The sequence below is a fragment of the Triturus cristatus genome, chromosome 9 (assembly GCF_964204655.1).
Source record: "Triturus cristatus chromosome 9, aTriCri1.1, whole genome shotgun sequence".
In the NCBI taxonomy this organism is placed as follows: domain Eukaryota; kingdom Metazoa; phylum Chordata; class Amphibia; order Caudata; family Salamandridae; genus Triturus; species Triturus cristatus.
In genome coordinates this window covers 708762369-708788808 of record NC_140592.1, presented here as the reverse complement: position 1 = coordinate 708788808, position 26440 = coordinate 708762369, and the positions used below count along the sequence as shown (strand labels likewise).

General features: G+C 49.9%; 1 protein-coding gene across 1 annotated transcript in view; it reads left to right on the top strand.

The window, feature by feature from the left end:
- Positions 1–26440, top strand: part of SART1 (spliceosome associated factor 1, recruiter of U4/U6.U5 tri-snRNP) — a 698390-nt gene that overhangs the window by 643140 nt on the left and 28810 nt on the right. The gene's annotated exons all lie outside the window — the stretch shown is intronic.

Below are 26440 nucleotides of genomic sequence, written 5' to 3'. Positions count from 1 at the left end.
AGATGACTCCTTAGAATGCTAGTGCGCATGGGCATCGGCTCCATCCTCAAATTGTTTTTTTTCCGCCATTGCGCTCCGATGTGTTTATCGCGCTCCAGTTCGGAACCGTTACCGATTTTACTTTCATGGCGCAATCCTTCACCTTTTTCGACGGTATTGTCTCGATCGCGTTTTCCAATCGACGCGAGTCTCAACAGCTTCGAAGTCTTCGATTCTGGTCGTTGACGAAGGCCTTCGGGCCTACCTGGGCATTATCTTCTGGCTCATGGAAAGGACGCCGTTCAAGAAGTGTCCTCAATGTGGGTCGAAGTTTCCCGACACCGATCTGCATGAGGTGTGCAACCTCTGCCTGTCACCGGAGCACGAGGCCAGAGACTGTCCAGCTTACACATCTTTCCGCTCCAAGAAGACCTTTCGGGACCGACGGGCTCGAAGAACCATGGCCCGCTCGTCGGCATCCATCCCGATGACATCTTCCAGGAGGGTGTCGACGTGCCAGAGCAGGGGCGGGTCGAAGAAGGCCTCATCAGCACCTCCGAAGCAGATGACTCCGATGTCGAGGACATCACTCCAGCACAGCAGATCGTAAGTAGAGACGTCGACCCCGACTCCCCTTCTATAACATCTAAAAAGGCTTCGGTCACACCTTCACCTTCGGGCCCAGGTGTACACCGAGAGACTGCTTCCCATGCCCCACCCTCGGGCCCGGCAGAGAAGCCTACTAAGCCTTCAGGCGACTCGGGCTCGAGTCAGCCTACCCTCGGTGCCGAAACACATTCACCGGCACAGAGAAAGAAGCCGTCGTCCTCATCCACGCCGACCGCTGCTTCCACATCTAACCACTCTGCACCAAAGACAAGCACCGGCTCTTCGACACCGAAACACTCTGAGCCGAACAAAAAATGACCTCCATAGGACTCGCATACTCCGGAGCCGAAAAAGGCCTCGGAACCGAAGAAACAACAGGTTCCAACGGCCACAGAGACTGTAAAAACCCACGGTTCGAAACCAAAAGAGCACAGAACCGCTACTAAGCCGGCGCCGAAAAAACCTCCGGAACCGAAACTGTCAGCGCCGAGGGATCTGCCTCCTACAGCAGAACTGTTTAAACTAGATCCAACTAAAAAAACTCTTATAAAGGATCCTAAAACTGGTCACTTGACTCTTAGCTCCGAGAAAAGACCACTGGTTACGCCTGCACCGGCTCCACCACCTAAAAAGAGGGACATTGCCACCTCTCCTCTAAGGATCCCTTCTCCTGCTCCTCCTCTTTATCCCCCCCACCACCACCACGCCGCTTTCCTACACCATCCCCTACTCCAGTGGATGATGATGATGACGATAACACCTCTGATGACACAGGTGGGGTGCGGACGATCAGCCACTGGGGGACCCTAGTCCACCTGCTTCCCCAGACCCCTGGGATGACTATAACACTCCAGATGTCCCTAACGTCCCACAGGGTGACATCTACCCTTCCAGGCCTCCCCCCCCCCCCCCCCCCCCCCCCCCAGAGGACACCATGGGCTTTTTTACCAGCTCATCCATAGAGCTGCCCACTACCACGGGGTTGAACTACACACAGACCCCGTGAAGGACGATTTCCTTATGGACACTTTTGATACCACACAAAAGTCCACCTCAATTCTACCCATGCTTAAAGAGGTCATCAAGCATGCCCCAGAAGTCTTCAAAGATCCTGTTAGGTCTCGAGTCATTAACCCCAGAATCGAGAAAAAGTATAAGGCTGCCCCTACTGACCCAGCTTACATTAAGGGCCTGCACCATTAGACTCCCTCGTAGTCTCCAATGCTAGAAAGAGTGCCAATTCTCAGACATCAGGTGACGCCCCACCACCAGATAAGGAGTCTAAACTCTTGGACGCCTCTGGCAAGAGAACAGCATCGCAAGCAGCAAACATCTGGCGCATCGCCAACACTCAGGCGCTATTAGCTAGGTATGATAGGGCACATTATGATGAGCTTGAGTCCCTAATGCAACACCTCCCAGAGTGATACAAAAATAGGGCCAATGAACCCATACAAAAGGGTAAGGTTATCACCAACACCTCCATCCGTTGTGCCCTAGACGTAGCAGATACCGCTTCAAGGGCAATAAATACAAGTGTCCTTTTGCATAGGCATGCCTGGTTATGGATTTCAGGTTTTAAACCTGAACTCCAAAGTTCCATCCTCAACCAACCATTTGATCAGGAACACCTATTTGGCCCCAACGTAGACCTATCCCTTGAAAAAATGAAAAAGGATACGGACACAGCAAAATCTATGAGAGCCTTGCAGTCGCAAGCTCCCAGACATTTCTTTTGTCACTCATCCTACAAGAGCACCCCAAGAGGCTACTCCTCAGATAGCCCCTCCACTTCTTACAAAGCTCCCACCCAGTCCACCTTCACCAGATGTTATCAAAAAGGCTACAAGGGCAACAATAACAAAGGCAAAGTCAAAACCAACACCCCCTGCTCTGCCTCCACCCCTACCCAATGACTTCCCTCCACTTCCCCCAGTCCATTCCACTCCAGTCGGGGGGAAGACTACAACAGTTCCTTCCTGTCTGGACCACCATCACATCAGACAGGTGGGTGAATCAAATAGTTCAATCCGGTTACTGTCTCGAACTTACCTCTACCCCCCAAACATACCACCCAAACAGTGTCAAATGTCACACAAACATTTGTCACTGCTAAAGCACGAGGTAATCTCCCTACTACAAAAAGGTGCAATAGTGCTCGTTCCCCTGCCCTAGCAAAACACGGGAATTTACTCCCTGTATTTTCTCATACCAAAGAAGGACGGCTCTCTGAGACCTATTCTAGATCTCAGACCCCTAAACCTATACATTCACTCAGACCACTTCCACATGGTCACACTTCAGCAGGTCCTTCCTCTTCTTTCACAGGGCGACTTCCTTGCTACCCTAGATCTCAAGGACGCCTACTTTCATATTCCCATTCACGCGGCTAACAGGAAGTATCTCCGACTTGTCGTGGACGGGCACCACTATCAATTCAAAGTACTTCCATTTGGAGTCACATCAGCACCACGGGTATTCACCAAGTGCCTAGCAGTAGTGGCAGTCCACTTAAGTAGACAACACATTCACGTCTTCCCATATCTCAACGACTGGCTCATAAAAGCCAGCTCATACAGCCAGTGTGTACAACACACTCACGCCACTATCCAACTACTTCACTGCCTGGGGTTCACAGTAAACCACACCAAGTCCCATCTGCAACCATCCCACACACAACAATACCTCAGTGCCACAATAGACACCTCAACAGCGCTAGCCTATCCCAGTCCAGCCAGGATAGCAAGCATGCAGGCTCTCCTCACCAGATTTCAGCCGCAATACTCTCTTCCAGCTCGAGTGTTCATGCAACTCCTAGGGATGATGGCCTCTTGCATATTTATAGTGCCTCACGCAAGACTGCAGATGCGTCCTCTACAAGAGTGCTTAGCACGCCAATGGAACCAGGCTCAAGGTCAGCTAACAGATCTGGTGTTGGTAGACGGTCGCACTCATCGCTCTCTGCAGTGGTGAAACACCAAGAACCTTTCCAAAGAGCGACCGTTGCTAGAGCCAGTTCTCCAGATAGTCATGACAGCGGACGCATCGCTCTCCGGCTGGGGAGCTTACCTACTACATCACACCATGTAGGGCAGGTGGACACCTCAACAAAAGTTACTCCACATCAACCACCTGGAGTTACTAGCCATATTCCTATCCTTAAAAGCATTCCAACGGCAAATATCAGGCAAAGCGGTCTTAGTCCGCACGGACAATATGACAGCCATGTACTACATCCAAAAACAAGGCGGGACACACACTCTGCAGCTCTCCCAGCTAGCACAGAGCATATGGAGATGGACTATACCTCAAAATATTTTTCTCCTAGCCCAACATGTCCCAGGAGTCCAAAACACTATCGCACATCTGTAAAGTCATCAAACGCAACAGATCCACGAGTGGAAACTTCATCCGCAGGTTCTTCAACCGTTCTTTCAAATGTGGGGCAACCACAGATAGACCTCTTCACCACCAAAGGCAATGCGATATGGATGAACTGGTCAGGCAGATTTGCGTACGCTTTTCCGCCTCTCCCACTCATTCCACTGGTGGTGCGCAAACTACAGCAACATTCACTGACTCTCATTCTAGTTGCTCCAACTTGGGCCAGGCAACCGTGGTACACCACATTGCTGGAACTGTCCTTGGTTCCGCACCAAAAATGACACCTCTCACCACGCCTCTTAACCCAGAACCATGGAGAGGTCAGACACCCGGACCAAGCTCAGCTCAGCTCAACCTTGCGATCTGGCTCCTGAGGTTTTAGAATTCGGTTAACTTAACCTTCCCCCCGACTGTATGAACGTAATTAAAGAAGCTCGACGTCCCACCACTAGAGCCTGCTATGCAGCCAAGTGGAAACGTTTTGTGATGTATTGCCATAACAACATCAATCCCCTATACGAGTCTAGCCAACACATCAGGTTACTTACTACACCTCCAAAGATGCAACTTAGCCTATACGTCTATTAGGCTACATCTTGCTGCCATAGCGGCATATCTATAAAATAGACAACATCTATCACTTTTCAGAGTACCTGCTATAAAAGCATTTATGGACGACCTCAAAAGAATAATTCCTCCCAGAGTACCACCTTGACCTGTGTGGAATTTGAACATCGTTCTCACACATCTGATGGGTCCTCCCTTTGAACCTCTACATAAATGTGAGCTTCAATTTCTAACATGGAAAGTTGCTTTCCTAGTGGCCATTACCTCTCTACGGCGAGTTAGTGAGCTACAAGCACTAACTATTCAGGAACCTTTTCTCTAAATCCATCATAATAAGGTTGTTCTCCGAATAAATCCTAAATTCCTTCCTAAAGTCATTTCTCCCTTCCACCTCAATCAGTCTGTAGGTCGCAGAAAGAGCTCTTCATACTTTAGATGTTAAAAGAGCATTGCTATATTACATCGAGAGAACACAACCCTTTCGTAAGACAAAACAACTTTTCGTGTCTTTCTCACCACCACATAAAGGCAACCCCATATCAAAATCGGGGATACCTAGATTGATTGTTAAATGTATACAAATGTGCTACCACAAAGCAAAACGTATTTTATCTGTTCCCCCTAAAGCCCACTCTACACGAAAGATAGGGGCTTCCATGGCATTTTTAGGGAACATTCCCTTAGATGACATCTGCAGAGCAGCTACATGGTCTACACCGCACACATTCACAAAACACTATTGTGTAGATGTGCAAACAAAACCACAAGCTAGTGTGTGCCAGGCTGTACTCAAAACACTATTTCAAACTACTGCAACAGATACTGGTGGTCGCCGCTAAGGAGGGGTACTGCTATACAATCTATGCATAGTGTGTAATCTGCAGCTCATATGCCTCAAACGGGATATGCTACTTACCAGTATGCATCTTTTCTTGGCATGTAGAGCTGCAGATCTACACACGCCCACCCGCCTCCCCGGCTACCTTTATCTGTTCCAGTAAGATCTTATTTAGATACACCACACATGGGCATATTTCCTGTTTCTTACTAAGCTCCATTTCCCTGCTGGCGAAAAACTGAGGATGAGGATGGAGCCGATGCCCATGCGCACTAGCATCCAAAGGAGGAGTCACCTATCTCGTGACTTGCAAAGACTTTCCAGGACAAAAACAAGTGCAAACATCCGTGCCCAACACCAGATGGCACTCAATGCATAGTGTGTAGATCTGCAGCTCTACATGCCAAGAACAAATGCATACTTGTAAGTAGCATATTCCTTTCTTTAAGGAGATTCTCCTACTGCAGGCACGACATGCTTTCCTGCAACATTCAGCATGCCATGCACACTTTCACGGGGCACTTTTACAAAAAATGCCATTTGTTTGTCAACTTGACAAACAAATGTTTTATTTGGTAAAAGCACCCCATACTGCTCTTTCACTTTAATAGCGGCCGCATACCTTTCTTTAGACACGGTGCGTCTAAAGAAAGGGGCGTGGCCTCTAACATAAAAGCGCAGCATGGGGCGCTTACAAATAAGCATTTCCAATGCAATGAGTCTCGCATTTTTGAAACTTTGACCTATTGGTATTGTAAATGGCAATGCCTTTCATTATTGCAGGCTTTTTAAACACACAAATGAAAGGCATTGTCATTTACAAAGCCAATAGCTCAAAATCTCGCACTTGTGAGACCTTTGCATTGCAAATGCTTGTTATGTCTGCCACACAAGCTCTTTAAATCATCTGTTTCAATCCATTTCGGGCTTGAGGCATATGTTTCCTCCAAAACCCTTCATCATTCATTAATGGAAATTAATTTGTTACTCACATTTCTCATGTGCATGCCATCTTGAGCTCAAGCACAGCTGTTCCTTGTGATACTCAAGAGGTTTTATTTTGTTGCTATAACTTTGCAATCTGCATCTGTGAACTGCAAGAGCTGTCCAGGCAACCTCTGTACACCACCTTCTTTCCCAAAAATTGGTGCCAAGGACCAAGGTCAACATTCTGCCTAAAGTAGTATCGCCTTATTTGGGACAATTCTTTACCAGCCTTTTTCTTTCCGACACGTCCACGAAAGAGGATGGAGGGACTCTATTGACTTTAAGGCTCTAAATTGAATGCACAAAGGATTATTGTGTTGATGATCAGCTATTTGTGGGAGTTTGCCGATGTCGTTACAGAAGAGACTGTCGAGGCCGATCGTCCTAAGAAAAAAGACCTGCGATGCCGTGACTGAAAGGAGCCTCTATCTACTGAAAGTAATTGCATTTTCATCATGGGATTCTTGGCCACACTATTCTCTTGTCATGACTGGAGCCCATTTTTAACAGTGCTTGGTAACTCATGGAATCTGCTTTCTGTGAGATGACCAAAGCGCAAACAAGGAGATGATGGACGGAGTGCTGAAACTTTTTCAGACACTCGCCCCTCGTCACAGATCTGTGTTGAAACCCTCATCATTCTTTAACTCACTTTGCCACCCCAGTTCAGACCCAGATGTGGGTCCCGTGATCTCCATGCCACTGGAGTCAAGCTATCCTGGCTGATGAGGGGTGAAACCCCGACACCAGTCCTAGGATGCTTGTTTCCAGTCCAGGGAGGATCTGGCCTGGCAGTTCGGGCTGTACTGTGCCCATCGGGCGCAGGGTCAAGACTGATTTGCATATGGCTGAGTTCAAACTGAAATGGCATGGGGAGCAAAAAAAACGATGGATTTAGGCCCAGATCTCTGAACTGGTGTGAATGTATGAAATTGTTCTGCATTCTGTCCATCAAATGTTCTTTTTGCATTTCAATGAGATGACCAGCTGATTTCACAGTTCCTAATGACCCAAATTATTTTCTGATGTTCTATATGGTCGTAGAATTTTTATATGAAGAGTATCAGTGGGCGGAGAGTGGGCGCGGCTTCAAGTCCATACTCCAATACAGCATGCCGCAGGGCATGCGCTGCCCAGGCTCAAACTAAAAAGGCCAAAATGGCAGAAAAGTAACCTTAAACCAGAGGTCTTCAATCTGTGGGGCGCGACCACCAGGGGGGCCGCGGAGGCCAGGGAAGGGGGTTGCACATTCCCCAGCTCCACTTGTGCCTGCAATCCAAAACGTTTGCTTTCATTTTGGCTAAAGACAGCAGTCCTGGGATGGCTAATTTTGATCTTCATCAGCTGAAGTTCCATCAATTGAGTCTCTTGTGCTGTGAAAAGGTTTTGTGCAGGGTGTGGGCTTGCCTGAGTGAAATGCAAATGTGCCTATCAATTAATATGCAAGTGTAAAAGGTGCTTGGGGGCTGGTTCTCACTTTAATTGATCAAATTACTTCAAGCTTTGTGATGACAAAGATTTTTTTTTTGTGGTAGTGCAAAAAGAGTTAATAAAAGAGCTGTGAAGTGTGCGCTTTTTAATTTTGAGTGCATTTACAGAGCCCTTACTACCCCCAAAGGTGTGCTGAAGGGACAGCTATGTATAAAAGAAAATTGCATTGTATATGCTCTGGTATTTCCAAAACCTACGTTTTGAAGCACCATTTTATTGAAAAACTATTTGCAGGTTTTGCAGCACTCTATATTACACCGTGATGTACTACAGTGCATTTCCCACTGAGTAAAATTTTTTTACATTTATTTTTAATTTACGCTGCCCATTATTTTATATGTAGATACCTGATAATGAAAGACCTAAAAAACATACAGAATATTTGGGGGCTTATTTATGAGAGGCTTTCATCACCAGAGCATCACTTTCTTTTCAGGCTCCGGCGACACGAGTGTCTCAACCATACCCATGAGGCTGTGCAAAGTCACCCTGCATGGCTTTGCATGGCCTCATAGATATGGAATAAGACATAGCAGCACAAGTCACTGCGTTGCCTTACTCTGCGTCAAAGATGTGTTCTATGGGCTTTGCTTGGGGTTCCGATGCAACACCCATGGATTTTGATGCTGCCCCATATTTACAAAATCACGTAAACCTGGAGCAGCTTCAAAAACAGATGCCTCCCCAGCGGAGGTGTAACGGGGAGAAATGTTTTTATTTCTACTCGTTTTTTCCTCTTTCCATGTGTGCTGCATTCTGAAGCGCACATCGAAAGAAGAAAACTCCTCTCGGTGTTGTGTTTTTCGAAGGAAGGTTCCCCTTCCTGTACAAAAACTATCCTGTCTATGTTGGTGCTAGGCAGCAATTTATGCGCCAATGCAAAGGAAAAGGACAGGAATGCACAGTATTTCATAAATACTGTGCATTCCTGCTCTTTCACGTCCGCATAGAGCAGCGCAGCAAGAAGACTTGCAGCGCTCCCCTACTCCAATTCCTCATCAATAAGGCCCTTTGTTTTTAACCAAACCTTTGAATATACTCCCCAGACTCACGGACCTTTGGTTTGCTAAACACCGTTTGATATTATTTCCCCACCATAAAAAGTATTTGCTGTGGAAATTGGGGGTGTTTATGGTTCTCAATAGTTGTCTATGATGAGGAGTACCAGGTTCTAGAAATTTTCATCAGAAGGGGGTCCTTACGCCTAAAAACGTTTGACAAGAGGGTCTCGGCATCAAAAAGTTTGAACACCTCTGCCTTAAACTGTGCCTACTACAAAGTCTTGCTGAGCTAACGACATAACAAGAACACATCTGATAATATGACATAAGATGTTGAAGAGACTGTCTCTACACTAGCACACACAAGTCTTCCAGCACTTCAAATAAATGGATTCGCTCAAGGGACATCTGTCTGAGATCATATCCACCACTGCAGACAGCATATCAAAATTTCTCAGATGTCGCATTCAACCTCTTTGAATGGTGGTGTAGAATGGGGAGATTCTACTGCAAATCCCTGCCCATTTGCAGCGACAGGCAATATTCCCAATGGTGTAACCTGATTGGAGGGTAGATTCTCAGGAGTTCTGGGAATCACACACTCTTGGCATAATCTGGGGCTATATAGAGGACTGTGGGATGGTCGGTCTGGACTTTTTAGAGAAATCAAGGCAAAAGAGAGAACAGTGGGAATGCCTACAAGAATTCTCTATTCTATGGCAGGCAAAATCTCTGAATGACCTTCCAGCATCCACTGCACATTGTCAGAGCTGCCGAAAAGATGCAGCCAGTGCCCGCCCCACAGCTCAAGAATGTCCTGAATCACCGTCACCATCCCCACTCACAAGGTGGGACACACTCTCGACACCATCTTTGCCGGAGGAATCACCATTTGCTTCAGTCACACCCCACAACCCCTCTGGACAGACCACCACTGTGTCCACTTCTTCTCGAAACCCACCTCACACAAGCCAACGCCATGCCCCCACGCCTAAAAGGCTTTGAATTGTTCACATGTACATATAAGCCTTCCTAGATTGCATGCAGTAAAATATGATTCCCACGACCCCCTCCCAACCCCCCCCTCCCCCACTAGAGAAGGAATTGCAAACCTGATTTGCGGACACTCACTATGGCGCAAACACTGAAACTCTTGATGTGCCCCTGCTCGCCCCACCCTTTCCACCCAGCCCAAGGCCATTTCCCCGCCTCCCAAATTCAGCACTGTTTAATTAGGCACTGAAGTGTAAGTGACAAAATATCAGTCTGCAAATAAAATGTAGCACTATGCCCTCATACTATAAAGCTAATCGAAGGTCCTACAGTGTGTGAGATACATGTGCACCATTACCGGATGGTAACACCTCTCTACCCTGCTTTTAAAAAAAATATATATATATAACACTCCTGCTTCTTACCCTTCCCTGTGCCTCTATGCTTGCCCTTGCCACTCATTGGCTGTGTTTACTTGCTCCCACGCCCATTTTTTTATTTCATTTTTTTAGAAAACTATTTAGAATAGCTTGACCTTTGCAAATTGATACTCGCCTGTTCCTTTCTAAAACGTGCTTTCTCGCATCTTTTATTTTGTTTTTTAATTTACTGGTCAATCTGCGTTTGCCACCTTGGAACGTTAAATATAAAAGGGGAGCCATGTCATGACATATACATGCACATGTATAGTGTCACATATGTCATCATGCGGCAGCAGTCATAGCATCATGATGCATACATACACTACTCCAATGATCCATGCATGTTGTCAGACCACATTCGTGGGGCCACCAGGCAAGCAGGGACTGATGGGCCTCATCATTGGGAGTTGGGGTTGTTTGCCTCTGAGATGTCGAGGTCCGCCCTCCTATGCCTCTGGAAACTGGCCCAAGTACAACCCCTTCAGCACTTGACTCTGTGGTAGAGATGGCAAGCTATTACAGTCTTCTCAAGGAGATAGTGTGGGGTTGCATAAAGCTCAAAACTCAGTAGTTACCCAGAAGTGCAATAATTGATTGCTCAACCTAGAGCTTGTTTATGAAAAAGAAACTTCTCCAGTATACACAAAATAAAATACTGCCCACTACAACATGTAAATACGAAGGTACAGTGCGGGGCTGCTGCACCCAGGGATCACTGCCTCCCTCCTATCACATTCCCGTTTTTTCCTAGAAAGGAATATGTATGGCAAGTTTGGGCACAGGTGCAGTGTTACTCCCCTTTATTAGAGTTTGTGCACCCAGTTAGCTGTCTCAGTCCCAGTGTTCAAGTCTTACCAACCCAAGAAATTCTACAATGCCGGTCGTAGTCAGGACCTTCAACAAGCTTCTGATTCTCCCTCCCTCCCTCCCTTCCTCCCTTTTCTGGTATGAGGCTCTTGCTGCGAATGTGGCAGCACTCTAATCCAGTCCCCTGAAGCATCAGTGGAGGCTGCTATCCAGAGTCTAATCTGACAGAAGGCTGTGGAACAGTCAAGGCCCCCTTTTATCAAAGGGCCTCTTCTGGGCTCATGGTGAGTTGGATGGTGCATGGCGGGGGCAGAGGTCACGGGCCGCTACAAGCTCTTTTTGACAGCCATGCATTTCTGGCTCAGCTCATGACGATGGGACAACAATTGTAGTCCCCACATGTCTGATAATTCGTCACAACGGTACAATTTCAAGACTTGCAGCAGCACAATGTCAAGAAATGTAGCTGTAGTCCTCCGGGGCACAACTTTGAAATTTGCAGTCGTGCTCGGGCACACTACGAGGCTGTGCCACTGTGCAACCTGGCTCGAGAGCTCAGCTTCAAAATCCACTTGGGGCGCACTTCAGGTGTTCTGCCATGGTGCATGCCATTTAAGCACTTCTTGAGGATTTCCAGTAGCGCAGTCCGCGGGCACACTTTACTACAGTGCAGGCTGCTTAGGGATGAGTCTGTGCTCCAATCCTATGAGCACGCCAATCCCTCTGAGTCTTTCAAGGCGGATGGACCCTCTACTCTAGGGTCAGCTGCTTCTGTGTGGTCCTGGCTGATCACACCTCCTGCTGGGTTCGTACACTCCTCTCTCTCTTCTGAGGCAGATCAGCCTCTAGGCACTTTGTGAATGAGGAAAAGTTAATACTTACAGGTCATACTCCAGGTGATTTCCCTTCAGCTCCAGGATGCTGGCTGTCCTGCAGACACCAGCTCTAGTTGAACAGCAGTCCTCTGAGTACTCTGAGGAGCACTCTCTTCCTTGGTCAAAGACAACATGGACCTGGAACAACAAGTGAGTCAGCAGCTTTCACTTGTATAGGTAGAACACATAGGGGATGTGGATTCTCTGACTGCACTCTCAGAACCTGTTTGGGTCTGTTCCTTCTTTCATGTGTCTTCCAGACAGAACCTTTGAGTGAAGTGATGCTCCTCAAAGCAAGGTCTTCTCAATTTTGGAGCATCCAGAAGAGAGGCATAAAGAACTGTGCTCTCTGCCCCTGGCTATCAGCTGTCACACAGAAAAATGACCAGGAAAGAGTCAAAAGGTCACTTCACACTGAACAATATAGAGTGCAGTCCCTACCATCATCACTATGGTCTACCAAATGATAAGACTAATCAACAGGTTCTTGCAGCAACAGGACCTTCCACTATCTGAGAAAGCGACCTCTGCTTCATCTTGTGCACATGAACAGGCCAGAGGTTTCCAAAATATAACTCTCTGGCCTCTGTTACTCTGGTCGAAGCATGCAACACACAGGTTGCACACACCTCCGTGTTTGTGCTGGGAGCACGTTGGCTTGTAGAATCGGAGCTTGGACCAATAGGACCCCAATCCCTTGACACAAAAAACGGTCTGAACTGATAGAGACTTCTAGCCACAAATACCTCACCTTGGAATATTCCCAAAGCATCAGTCTGAACTGGATCCAAATTTATTTTGAATTATCCAAGCGGTGGTAGGTGGCCTTGCTCAGTTTTTTCATTCCTCGCCAATCAGTGGAGATCCAGAGAGAGCTACCCGCAGTCTTTTTTGACTGACTTTTTTTTATTAGACTTTTGTCAAGACCTTTTTCAAGCTTTCATCTCCTGGTGTGCTAGGGATGCCTCCCATGAAGCCCACATGCTTCAATCCATGTGGTGCCTGTCACAGGCAGGTGTCTGTGACAGACCTGCATCTGGTTTGCCTCTGATATTTGGTGTGGGACCAGGACTCCAAGAACGGTGTGGATTGCCACGCCATGAACCTCAAGGTGCTGAGAGAACAATCTCTCAAGTTCTGCGCCGCTTATGAGCATGCAAAGCTGTCAGGCGCAGAGAAGGGCCCAGGACCTCTTGCGAAGCTGCTCCAGACAGTCGTCATCTCCATCCCAGTTGTCAGGTGGGTAGCACAAAAAGAAGCTGAAGAAGTTGAAAAATTCTTAGACTTCTCAGTGCCACTCCATTTAGTTGGACGTGGTGTGGGAGCATTGGCACTCTAGGCCTCGCTCCGCGGTGCGTCCTTTGCCAGTTTTGGCTCTGCACCTCTGAATTTTCTGGAGCTGGAGCAACTCAAGGAGTTTTACGAGGCTATGGACCTGATATTTGGGTGGCCTGACCCTTCGGGCCCACTTGTACGGGAGAGACTCCCTACTGACTATCTGTTGACAGGTTCACCCTTGGCGCCTTTCGGGCCTTTAGGATCCAGTGCTGGATCTGGAGCAGTGTTGGCCGTGGGACCGTAACCTTCCCCAGCACCCACTGCAGTGCCGTAGCTCCCGATGCCGCCAACCTCATTGTTAAACCAGATTAAGACATGTAGCCTAATGTGCATCTCCCAACGCCAACCGGTACCATATTTTTCAAATCAGAGCCAGTGTCTTTTTCTTTATACAACGCTGGTGAGGCTGACAATTAGGAGAGGTCAGAGGATCCATTTGGTTACCATCACCTCCTGGTTGATACTGAAGGCAACTGGTATGAGGAACTGGTGGATGCCAGTGGTGTGAACACCACACAGGTGCTGGCCTAGTATCTCCACCCATCGTGGCTATGGAGGAGGATGCCTCATTCAGAGTGGTGGGGTGGTGTTGAGGGCAGCATTGGTCCTGGACCTTCAACTGCCCACAGTGACAAACATCTTGACATTGGTTCTCAAGCTGGGAGTTGCCCCTTCAGAACTCTTACACCCATTCAATGAAGCCCTTACAGATGTCCTCCTTGGGGCCTGGTACAAGCCCTGCACAGGGGCTCCTGTGCACAGGTGGGTTGCCTGCCAGGACTGCTCTGCTCCGGGGACACCAGTTCCCTTACCCAACACCCCACCCCGGAGAGCTTGGTGGTCCAAGCCTCCATTTTTAGGATCAATCCTGAGGAGTTCTCTACCACTCCACCAGATGGGGAATCCAAAAGGCTGGATCCAGTCAGTAAGAGGATTTTATCGTTCGAGGCATGTGGGCTGCTGAATTCATATCTGTGCATAGATCGCCGCCTAGTGTTGGGTCCGGATGTTTGCACGTTGTTGTCCTGGAAGAGTCTTCGAAGTATCCTGGGATAGGTGACTCCTCCCCTGGACTACAGTGCGCATGGGCATCCTCTCCATCCTCAGATTGTTTTTTTCCGCCATTGGGTTCGGATGTGCTTATCTTGACTCAAGTTAGGAAAAACTTTTTCCAGGCCAAAAGGCCTTTAGTTCGCGTCGGTACTGTTCCCGATCGGTATCGATAGTATCTTGTTAGTTTACTAACTTCCAGAACCAGCTTTTTCGCATTTTCCACGACCATCGACCCGTCATCGACGATGGAATCGAGGACACCATTCAAGCGGTGTCCTGTATGCAATGCGAAATATCCCCATATCGACGTCCATCCGGTGTGCAACAAATGCCTTTCACCGGATCACGACGAATCTACATGTATGGCCTGTGCCCGATTCAGATCCAAGAAGACTCTTCGGAATCGACGAGCAGCGAGACTCGAAGCGCAGCAAGCGGCAACGGCCCCGGCCAACATCTTCAGCGCCGAAGACGAAGATGACGAAGACGTGGAGAACCTACCCTCCAGCCCCGCTTCCGAACACGACTCCGGATCGGAAGACGTCGAAGAACAACTCTTTTCCAGAGATGAAGCCGACACCGAGGTAGGAGACTACAATGAGGCCTTAGGGGCCGAAGAGAGTAGCTCCGGTGACGAGCAAGGCCTACCCATACAGACTGAGGATATCCCAGTGCGCCAGTCTATGGCTCCGGTCGAGGGATCGCCTTCGGGCCTTACCCAAGACCTATCCCGTAGTCCTTCGGCCCCGCCCTCTGGCCCGGCCTCGGACATTCAGCGGCAGCCATTACTGCCCAAAACGGCTGGTTTCCCTTCATCGAAACCGAAAGCTGTCTTGGTTCAACTGAAACCGAAACCGAAAGTGGCGCTGGTCGGATCGAGGCCCACCACCCCTTCGACGCCAGCAAAACCCGTCGGCACCGACCGCACCAAACGAGATTTCGGTGCCGAGCTTGCAGCAGCCGACGTCGGCGCCCGACACACGGAAAAAGACCTTTGGTGCCACCAAACCTACTCGGCTCCCGGCACCGACACCATCGGCTCCGACCCCAAAGGTCAAACTGCCTGCTGCGTCTCACACCGCTTCGACAGCACCACCAAAGGCACACTCATCAAAGACGTCGACGGCCATTACCGCCCCTCGACTCGATGACTCACCGGCGCCGAAGAAGTCCACGCCCGCCTCTGCAGACCCGGTCGGCGCAAAGGACTCGATGGCGCTCCAGGTGCGGCCCGTTGCTGCGCAACGCACCAAACACAAAGCAGTCCTCCAGGACAAGTCGGGCTCCGAGCCGATAAAAGCTCCAGCAGCCTCTTCGGCACCGACCAACATCTCTTTTGGCCTGCCGCCATCCACGGCCCCAAAACTGTTCCAAATCAGAACACGAGTCACCCACACCACGTTCACGCCTGCCGAACGCTCTCCTGCGGGGACGTCTCCATCACATATCATCGACTCCGACACCGGCAGGATGATGCTCCACAAAAGGAGAATAACTTCGGAGCCAGCTTTGGACTCCTACTGGATCCCGCTTAAAAGAAAGCTGCCAGTGGCTTCGGAACCAGTTCTTTACGAACCTCTCCATTCCACTTACCAAGATCCACAGTCCTTCTCTCCCACACACTCCGACACAGACGTTTTGGAGGACTACATGGGTGACCACGTCCCCTACCCCGGAGAGATGGACCCTGAAGGCCACCAAGACCCTGACCAAGCTTGGGATGATCCTGTAGACTCGGGTGCACCTATGGATACACAGGACCCGCAACTCTATGGAGCAAAAACGTCTCCCACAGAGGACACTGCCGCATTCAACGCCCTAATTGAACGTGCTGCGGCCAATCATGGTGTGCAACTCCACTCTGACACCGTCGAAGACGACTTTCTCATGGATACTTTCGCATCCTCAGAAAGGAACATAAAAACTCTACCCATGTTGAAGGGTGTCCTCAAACCAGCAAAGGACATCTTCAAGGAACCCACCAGGGCAAGAGTGATAAACCCCAGGATCGACAAGAAATACAGGTCGGCGCCTGGGGACCCTACCTACATTAGAGGCCAGTTACCTCTGGACTCAATAGTAGTTGCGAATGCTCGCAAACGGGCACACTCGCAAACAACAGGTGATGCTCCTCCCCCGGACAAGGAGTCCAAGGTGCTAGAGACCTCCGGCAAACGGGTGGCGGCCCAAGCAGCTAACATATGGCGTATTGCCAATACCCAGGTGCTCCTCGCTCGCTACGATCGAGCACACTATGACACATTGGAAACATTACTCCAACATCTCCCTGACCAATTCAAAGGAGGTGCAGAGATCCTCATCAGGGAGGGACAACTCCTCACAAACGCATCCATTAAGTGTGCACTGGATGCCGCAGATGCAGCTGCCAGAGCCATAAACACTAGCGTCATGTTGCGACGACACGCCTGGTTGCGAATCTCCGGATTCAAACCTGAGGTACAAAATAACATCCTCAACCAGCCTGTCAACCCCGACTACTTATTCGGGCCGGAGGTTGACACCACCCTAGAGAAAATAAAAAAGGACACAGACACTGCAAAGTCCATGGGGGCTCTCCAAACGCAGTCCTTTTGGAGCGGCTCCTTTCGTCGCCCCGGAAATAGAGGAGCAGGTAGAGGACAGGGGTCACAGCAAACCTACAACAAGGGCAACACACAAAGCACCTACGATAAAAACACCCGAGGTGGATATCGTGGCTCCAGCACAAAGGGCAGAGGACGCGGGTACGGCAACACCAGGTCCTCCCCCAAGAACAAACAGTGACGCCCTCTCCCTTCCTCCCGACCACATAACACCTGTCGGGGGAAGGCTACAAAGGTTCCTGTCCACGTGGAACTCCATCACCACGGACAGGTGGGTCAAAGATATTATCAAATACGGTTACTGCCTAGAATTAACCTCAACTCCACCCACAATACCTCCAAAAAACCGTCCTATGTCCTCAGAGCACTTAACGCTCTTACAGCAGGAGGTGCAAAGTATGCTACTAAAAGGCGCAATAGAGGTCGTACCCGTCCACGAGCAAGGTACGGTAGTGTACTCCCTGTACTTTTTAATACCAAAAAAGGACGGGTCACTCAGACCTATATTAGACCGGAGACCCCTGAACCGCTACATTCTCTCCGAGCATTTTCACATGCTCACTTTACAGCAAGTCCTCCCGCTGCTCAAGCAGGGAGACTTCCTGGCCACGCTGGACCTCAAAGATGCGTATTTCCACATACCCATTCACCCCTCACACAAAAAATACCTCCGGTTCACTGTTCAGGGGCAGCACTACCAATTCAAAGTCCTTCCCTTCGGCGTGACAACAGCACCCAGGGTTTTCACAAAGTGCCTAGCTACTGTGGCGGCACATCTACGGAGGCAGCACATACACGTCTACCCTTACCTGGACGACTGGCTCGTTCAAGCAAAGTCAACCCAGCAATGTGCCAGCCACATGTCCCGCACCATTCACCTCCTTCACAGTCTGGGGTTCTCACTAAATTACCCAAAATCCCATCTCCAGCCCGCACACGTACAACAGTACCTAGGTGCGACTATAGACACTCTGGCGGCCACAGCTCAGCCAAATTTAGTGAGAATCAACAGCATGCAGATGCTGATTTCCAAGTTCAAACCACAACACTCCCTTCCCGCGCGAGTGTTCATGCAGTTGATAGGCATGATGGCCTCCTGCATTTTCATAGTCCCACACGCGAGACCACATATGCGCCCGCTTCAGGAGTGCTTAGCACGTCAGTGGAATCAGGCTCAAGGACAGTTGAAAGACCTAGTGTTGGTGAGCGGTCGGGCATACAACTCTCTGCATTGGTGGAATCCACAAAACCTTTGCAAGGGCCGACCGTTCCAAGAGCCTGTTCCACAAATAATACTGACGGCGGACGCGTCTCTCCAGGGATGGGGAGCACATGTACTCAACTACACAGTGCAGGGACTATGGACAACACAACAGAAGAAGATGCACATCAACCTTCTGGAATTGATGGCCATCTTCCTGGCAATGAAAGCATTCAAAGTACACTTGTGCAACAAAGTCGTGTTGATCCGAACGGACAACATGACTGCCATGTACTACATACAGAAGCAGGGAGGAACACACTCTCCACAGTTGTCTCATCTGGCTCAGAGCATGTGGAAGTGGGCCATTCAGAGGAACATGTTCCTCATGGCAGAACACCTCCCCGGCAAGGACAACCAGATGGCGGATCTGCTCAGCAGACACAGCCACCAGATGCACGAGTGGGAGTTACACCCATCAGTACTCCAACCGTACTTCCAGCAATGGGGTCATCCAGAGATGGACCTATTCGCCACAAGCGAAAACGCAAAATGCCAAAGCTTTGCCGCCAGGTTCCCACATCCGCAGTCGCAGGGCAATGCGATATGGATGAACTGGTCCGGCAGATTTGCGTACGCTTTTCCCCCAGCACCACTGATACCGCTGGTGGCACGCAAACTCAGACAACACTCACTGACACTCGTCCTAGTTGCTCCCACGTGGGCACGCCAGCCGTGGTACACCACCTTCCTCGAACTTTCCGTGGTGCCGCATCAAAGGCTGCGGATCAAACCCGCGCATTTGACGCAGAACCATGGAGAGATTCAGCACCCAGATCCGCAACAGCTGAACCTGGCAATCTGGCTCCTGAAGTCCTAGAGTTTGGCTACCTAAACCTGCCACCTGACTGTATCGACATCATTAAGGAGGCCAGGAGACCCACTACCAGAGCTTGCTATGCAGCCAAATGGAAAAGGTTCGTCATTTATTGCAATAATAATGACATTAACCCGCTAGACGCATCCATCCAAAACATAATTTGTTACCTCTTACACCTATACCGATGCAATCTGGCGTACACCTCTATACGTGTCCATTTGACCGCAATATCAGCCTATCTGCAGACCAGGCAGCACCTCTCTCTATTCAGAGTGCCTGCCATCAAAGCATTCTTGGAAGGACTCAAACGAGTCATTCCACCAAGCCACCCACCAGCTCCAATGTGGATCCTCAACTTGGTCCTCACACGCCTGATGGGTCCACCCTTTGAACCTCTACACTCATGCGAGATTCAATTCCTTACCTGGAAAGTAGCTTTCCTAGTAGCGATCACTTCTTTAAGAAGAGTTAGTGAACTCCAGGCACTAACCGTTCAAGAGCCATTTATACAGGTTCACGCCAACAGGGTCGTACTACGTACCAACCCCAAATTCATGCCCAAGGTGATATCGCAGTTCCACATGAATCAAACTATTGAACTGCCTGTTTTCTTTCAAAACCCACAGACTGTCGCAGAAAGAGCACTCCATACACTAGATGTAAAGAGAGCCCTCGTGTACTATATCGACAGGACTAAAGTCTTTAGGAAAACAAAACAACTTTTCGTTGCCTTTGCCCCACACCACAAAGGTAACGCTATCTCCAAAGCAGGTATAGCCAGATGGATCGTTAAATGTATTCAAATTTGGTATCAAAAGGCTAAACGCACATTAACGATTCCCCCACGAGCCCACTCAACACGTAAGTTAGGGGCCTCCATGGCTTTCCTAGGAAACATTCCTTTGCATGATATATGTAGAGCAGCCACCTGGTCCACCACACATACATTTACCAAACACTATTGTGTAGATGTGCAATCAAAACAGCAGGCAGCTGTAGGACAGGCTGTTCTCAAAACTCTTTTTCAGACCGCTGCAGCTGGCACTGGTAGCCGCCGCTAATAGAGGGCACTGCTATGTATTCTATGCACAGATATGAATTCAGCAGCCCACATGCCTCGAACTGATTATGCTACTTACCAGTATGCATCTGTTCTTGGCATGTAGGGCTGCTGACATTCATATCGCCCTCCCTCCTTCCCGGCGCCTGTAGCAGCTGCAGCTCTCAGAATTACTGTAAGCATGGTCATCACTTTCTGTATCTACTCCATCACTGCCACAATGGCGAAAAACAATCTGAGGATGGAGAGGATGCCCATGCGCACTGTAGTCCAGGGGAGGAGTCACCTATCCCAGGATACTTCGAAGACTCTTCCAGGACAACAACGTGCAAACATCCGGACCCAACACTAGGCGGCGATCTATGCACAGATATGAATGTCAGCAGCCCTACATGCCAAGAACAGATGCATACTGGTAAGTAGCATAATCATTTTGCTAGCCTAGCACTGAGGTCAGTAAATGTTACATGACTTTTCGGCTGAAACTAACACACTGTGTGGGATTCAGTTGCGCAAGTGCTGCCCATGTTCTTGAAAGAGGTCCGAGCAATACTGTCAAGTTTGCTGATTGGTGAGATACAACAAGGTTCAGCATCAGATGTGGCCTTGACATGACCGACTCGCTGTGCAGATCCTTGAACCTATCCATGGCCCCTTGCCAACCCCAGTCTGCCTTTTCCCCCCCCTTCCTTGGCTACTGTGGGGACTACCAATTGCGTCCCTTCCCGACTAGTCACCAGACTTTGGGAGAGGAGTTGGCCTAACGGTTGGGCACTCGACCTCGGACCTAGGGGAACTGGGTTCGAGTCTTGGTAATGACACTAAACATCCTGTGATTCTGGACGAATCACTTAATCTCCCCGTGCCTAACAAAAAAAGAATAATAATAATGAATGTGTGTACTCTGTAACGTAACTGGTGCAATGTAAAGCACTCTGATAACTGATTGTTTTCGGGTCAAGTTCGCGCTATATAAAACTGCAACAAAAAAAAAGTAAAATAGGGTTTCCAGCTGTTTGGTGGGAACCACGTCCACAGCAACAAATCACGTGAGACCACCAACCAGAGATCTGGTCAGTCCAGCAAACACATCACCAGGTAGACACAGCTTCCAAATCCCTTTAGTTAGCCCTTATTTCAGCATGGGCACCCAGTGGGAGGTAGGATCCACTATCACCTGCCCAACTGGAAGACGATAATATCCGAGATGTGGGTTTTGCAAATTATCAAGATGGGTTACTCCATCCCTTTCCTGGAATCCATGCCACCCACTTAAGACTGGCTGATGGTGGACCATCTCTCCTTGATCCCTCAGGTGCCCAAAAAAAGCCGTAGGCCTTTGTCCTATCCTAGACCTGCCCCTCAACTTTTTCCTGAAAATGGAGAATTTCAAAATTCTCACCTTAGCTCTGGTCCTGACTGCCCTGGAGACTGGATAGTAACCACCAGATGCTAACTGTGGTTCTTGATGGGCCAATAGCATTTTCATTTTGCCGTGCTCCCCTGCAGCCTCACCAGCACCTCTTGGGTGTTCAAGAAAGTGATGACGGTGGTTACATCACACTTGCAGCGGTCAGGGGGGTTCCAGTCTTCCCCCTACCTCGACGATTGGCTGTTCAAGGTGAGCTCACCCCAGGAAGTAGTCTTGCCTCTCCAGACTATGGAGAACCTCCTGCATTTGCTGGGGTTCACTATAAATGTGCTAAAGTTACACCTGACTCCCTCTCAGATGCTCCCTTTCACCAGTGCCGTTCGGGACACTGTTCAGTTTCAGGATTATCCTCCCAAACGACGATTCCAGGATATTCTGGCCATGGTTTCGATGTTTTGCTTTTTGCCTGGATTTCAGTGATACTGACTCTGAGACTGTTGGGCCACGTAGCCCTCTGCATTCTTCTTGTGACACATTACAGGTGGCATATGAGAGCTCTGCAAAGGGACCTGAAGTTCCAGTAGGCACAGCATCAGGGGAATCTCGCCAACCCGGTCCAGATCTCTTAGGGAACTGCAGAATACCCGCAGTGATGATTGACAAACTGCCATTGAATAGCGGCAGACCCCTCTCCCTTCCCTGCCCAGAGTTGATGGTTGTGATAGATGCGTCACTCCTGGCCTGGGGCGACCATCTGGGAGACGTGAAGATCAGAGGACTGTGGTCTCCAACATAGTCTGGCCTTCACTTCACCCTGCTGGAGCTCCAGGCTATCCGGCTGACATTGAAAGCCTTTCTTCTTTCGATCAAGGGATCACAAGAAGTCTAGTGCAGGTGTTCATGGACAACACCACCGCCATGTGGTACTGCAACAAACCGGGAGAGGTGGGGTCAAGGACCCTTTGTCAAGAGGCCCTGCATCTCTGGACATGGTTGCAACGTCAGGGCATTCCCCTTGTGGTTCAACATCTGGCGGATTCTCTGCAAATCAGGGCAGATGAACTCCGGCATTGATGCCTAGCAGGTCACAAATGGCATCTCTGCCAGGAGGTGGTGCAAGGTCTCTTTCAGCCTTGGTTATATCTGCTCACCACCACAAAGAACATGCAATGTCAGCATTTTTGCGCGCAGGGATTTCCAAGGCAGTTCTCACTTGAGACGTTTTTCATCTTGATTGGAACTCTGGCCTCCTGTATGCCTTTCTGCTGATACCACTCCTGCCAAGAGTTCTCAAGAAGATCAGGAATGACAAGGGCCAAGTCACTCTTATTGCTCCAGATTGGGTACAGAGAGTTTGGTATCTCAAACTCCTTAGCATGAGCTTCGGTCCTCCGATCAGGCTGCCCCTTTGGGAGGATAGTCTGTTGCAGCAGTAGAAGAGGGTTCGGGGACCCGGACCTGCGCACTCTCCACCTTCATGTATGAAGCATAATGCGAGCAGCCAGGCATCCCTCCACCAAGACTGTATACGCCTGCTGTTGGGACAAATTTGTGGCATAGTGTACTTCCAGAAATATTGACCCTATTTCTGGACCCTTACAGCAGGTTCTACCATTTGTTCGTTCTTTGACCCAGCAGGGCTCTGCTCTTGGCACAGTTAAAGGTTAGCTGTCTGCCATTTCAGCATTCTTTCGGTTGCTGGACCAACCTTCTTTATTCAAGTCACCCGTTGTGACTAGGTTCCCGAAAGGACTTCAACACATGTTTTTCTCCAGGTCATTCATGATGCCCCAGTGGGACCTTAACCTGGTTCTTACCTTCCTTATGTGTGTTCCCTTTGGGCTATTCCACAACTGCCCACTTCGCTTATTATTAAACGGTCTATATTGTGGTCTTAACATCGGCCAGGAGGGTCAGCGAACTGCAGGCCCTCTCTGTACAGCCTCTTTATACCATCTTTTACCTAGACAAGCTGGTTCTGAGATCCTTTGCCGTCTTTCTTCCGAAGGATGTGACACCGATCAAGTAGGCCAAAACATCACCATTCCTTCATCCTAGATATTGGCCCCACGCACTTAAGCTGGGAAGGGGATTTTAACCTGGTGTTGGACCCATGTATGGATGCTCCCACAATGCCACGGGTTATCAAAGTAGGGTGGAAAGACATTTGGGAGGAATTCTACTAGATCACCAAATACTAGATGCTTGGAGGACGCTCCATCCCGCAAGTAAAGAGGGCACGTTTCACTCTAGTGTACACTCCAGCTGGTCGCGCATTGACTACTGGCTCCTGTCGAAAGGCCTTGGGGCCTGGCTCACTGAAGCGGAACATCTTGCACGCACGTACTCGATCACTCCGGTGCAACTGCAATTGAGACCACTAGTTTCTTTCTCCCTTTACTAATCATGGAGACTCTTCCCCCATGACTCTATTGGGCACCTGTTATAAGGAGGAGGTGAGACAAGAGATCTGCAAATTCTTCACCAGGAATCTCGACTATGTACCGAGCATAGCAGTGGTGTGGGAGGCCTTTAAAGTAACAATACAGGCATATGCATTGCAAAGGAAGGCGGCATTCTACATGATATCTGGTGGGCACTTCGCAAACTAGAAGCGGATATTAAAGTAACTGAGGCCCAGATTGTAGCTACACCCGATGAAAAGCTACAAGCTAAGCTCCGTGACTTATCACTGAATACCAGTCGGAGGCAGAGCAAGAGTGGCTGTTCTGTACTAAATATCATAGAGCACGCCAGGGAAGGGCTCTGGCTGAGACTATACCACTCCCAGATTCTCCAACTACGTATTAGAGATGGAGGATGATGATGGGACTGTGCAGAGACACCGTGGGCATGCTTCAAACTTTTGCCACATACTCCATGCGCAGAGACCGGCCGGTGGATGTGGCATACTACCTAGAGGATACCACACTAGCCTGATTTAGCAACGTGCACAGAGTTACTTGTGGCAGAGATAAGAGGAGGAAAGAAGTGTGCCATAATACAGCTGAGATCAGGTTGTGCGCCAGGGCCAGATTGCCTGCCGGCGGATTTTTATAAGTGCTACATCGGAGTGTTTGTCCCTATACTGAAAAAAGTCTATATTGAAGCAAACACTGCAGGGCTCCTGCCGCTCTCTATGCATGAGGCTATGATCATTTCTCTCCTCAAGCCAGGAAAGCCTGCAACCAAATGCAAAGCATATAGGCCTTTAGCTTTAATTAACTGCAATGCGAAAATACTGTTAAGTCCTGGCCAACAGACTCCGCATTCTGATGGACAGGCTTGTCCTGTCTGACCAATCTGGATTTGTGCCAGGACGAGCTACTTCTCATAATTTGCGCACCTTGTTTGCACTATCTGATAGAGACGTCTAGCCGCAGATTCCTTACGTTAGAATATCCCCAGGCGTCAGACTGGTCCGGAAAATTTTGCGCAGCAGCACCTCTGCGCGCTGGGGGCGGCGCCGTACGGCTCCGCCCTGGTATCGTCCATGGACGTGATGTCAGCGGAGCCATATATACCCGCCCCGCCGACATCAGTTTTCTTCTTTTCCCCGCCACGACGCGGACCTTGGAAACCAGCCATTCCTGGCCTTGTTTTGGGCCATCTCGGCACCGTTGGTGTTGTACCGGAACAGTGTGCAATGCCCTCTGGGTTCAAAGCCTGTGAGGCCTGTGCGCGTCAGTTGTCGGGCACTGACCCACACTTTATTTGCATGTGGTGCCTTGGTGTGCACCACGATTCCAAACAATGCGGCGACTGTCAACAGATGAAGCCGACGTCCCTACTGGAACGCCGTATGAAGTTGTGGCCGCATGGCTGTCCGGCCCAGCTTCTTCTTGTTGCCGCTCTCCCTCTCCAGAGGGAGCTCGTTCCCGAGGCTGCTACCGCGACCGATGCCCTAAAAAAGGTACGCGGAGCCACAAGCGTCCACTGAGGTCCACCTCTCGTTGACGTGCCGCTGGCGCCCATTCATCTCGTAAGGGGTCAGCTTTGAGCGCCCGGAGGACACCTCCTCCATACTCTCCTTTTCCAGGAGCGACGCGCTCCCAAATGGAGGCCTACTCCCGGGCTCTTAAGGCCTACTTTGAGTCCCCCTCTCTCCCTGACGCGCCTTCGGGCCTCACAGAGGCGGAGGGTACTCCGGCCGGGCCCTCGTCGGCGGATCCTTCCCCGACCAGGGTTGTGTGCACCGACTCCGAGGCCAGTCAGTGCATAGCCCTTGGCAGCTTCCTGCGCAGACGTCAGGAGCGGCGACACCGGGCTCACACCGCCAGTCAACGCATAGTCCTGTGCGGCTTCCTGCGTGGGCGGCGGAAACGGCGTCGGCGACGCCGGGCTCAGAGCCGGGCACCACATCGGACCCAATGACGGGCTCAACGTCCAAACCCACACCAAGCTCTGAGCCTGATCCCACGTCTGGGGCAACGCATCATCCGACATCGGTCAACGTCGAGGTAGCGTCCATCGTGGAGGCAGTCTATGTCCAGTTGACTCTGACACTTCGCCCGCCGACGCATCCCTCGCCGCCGGTGTCCATCCGTTCATCGACACCGGCGTCCATGCCTGGGGCTGACCTCCCTCCGGTTTTCTCGTTTCGGTCCCCTCAGCGGGGTCAGGCGACTCCGGTATCCGCTATGGCCTTTTCGGAGGCTGCTGCTGCTTCCCCTGGTCGTGGGCCACTGGTGTAGGTCCCTAGTGTGGCATGGCCTTCGGGTCGTTCCCCAGCACCACTCTTTATGGCAACTGGGAGAAAGAGCCTCCAACCGTCTCCTACAGATTGCGGACTATCAACCGGGCGGCTGCTATCCTCGGCTTTCAGCCTCCTGTGGTACCCCCTCATCCCCGATCCCTTAATGGATCTGCTCCATCTCGAGCCTATTACCGTGGAACCCTTGCTACCCCTTGGGGTGCTTTATTAGAAGCCCTGCGTGGCACGTGGGCACGGCCCTCTTCCGGAGCCCCGGTTGATCGGGC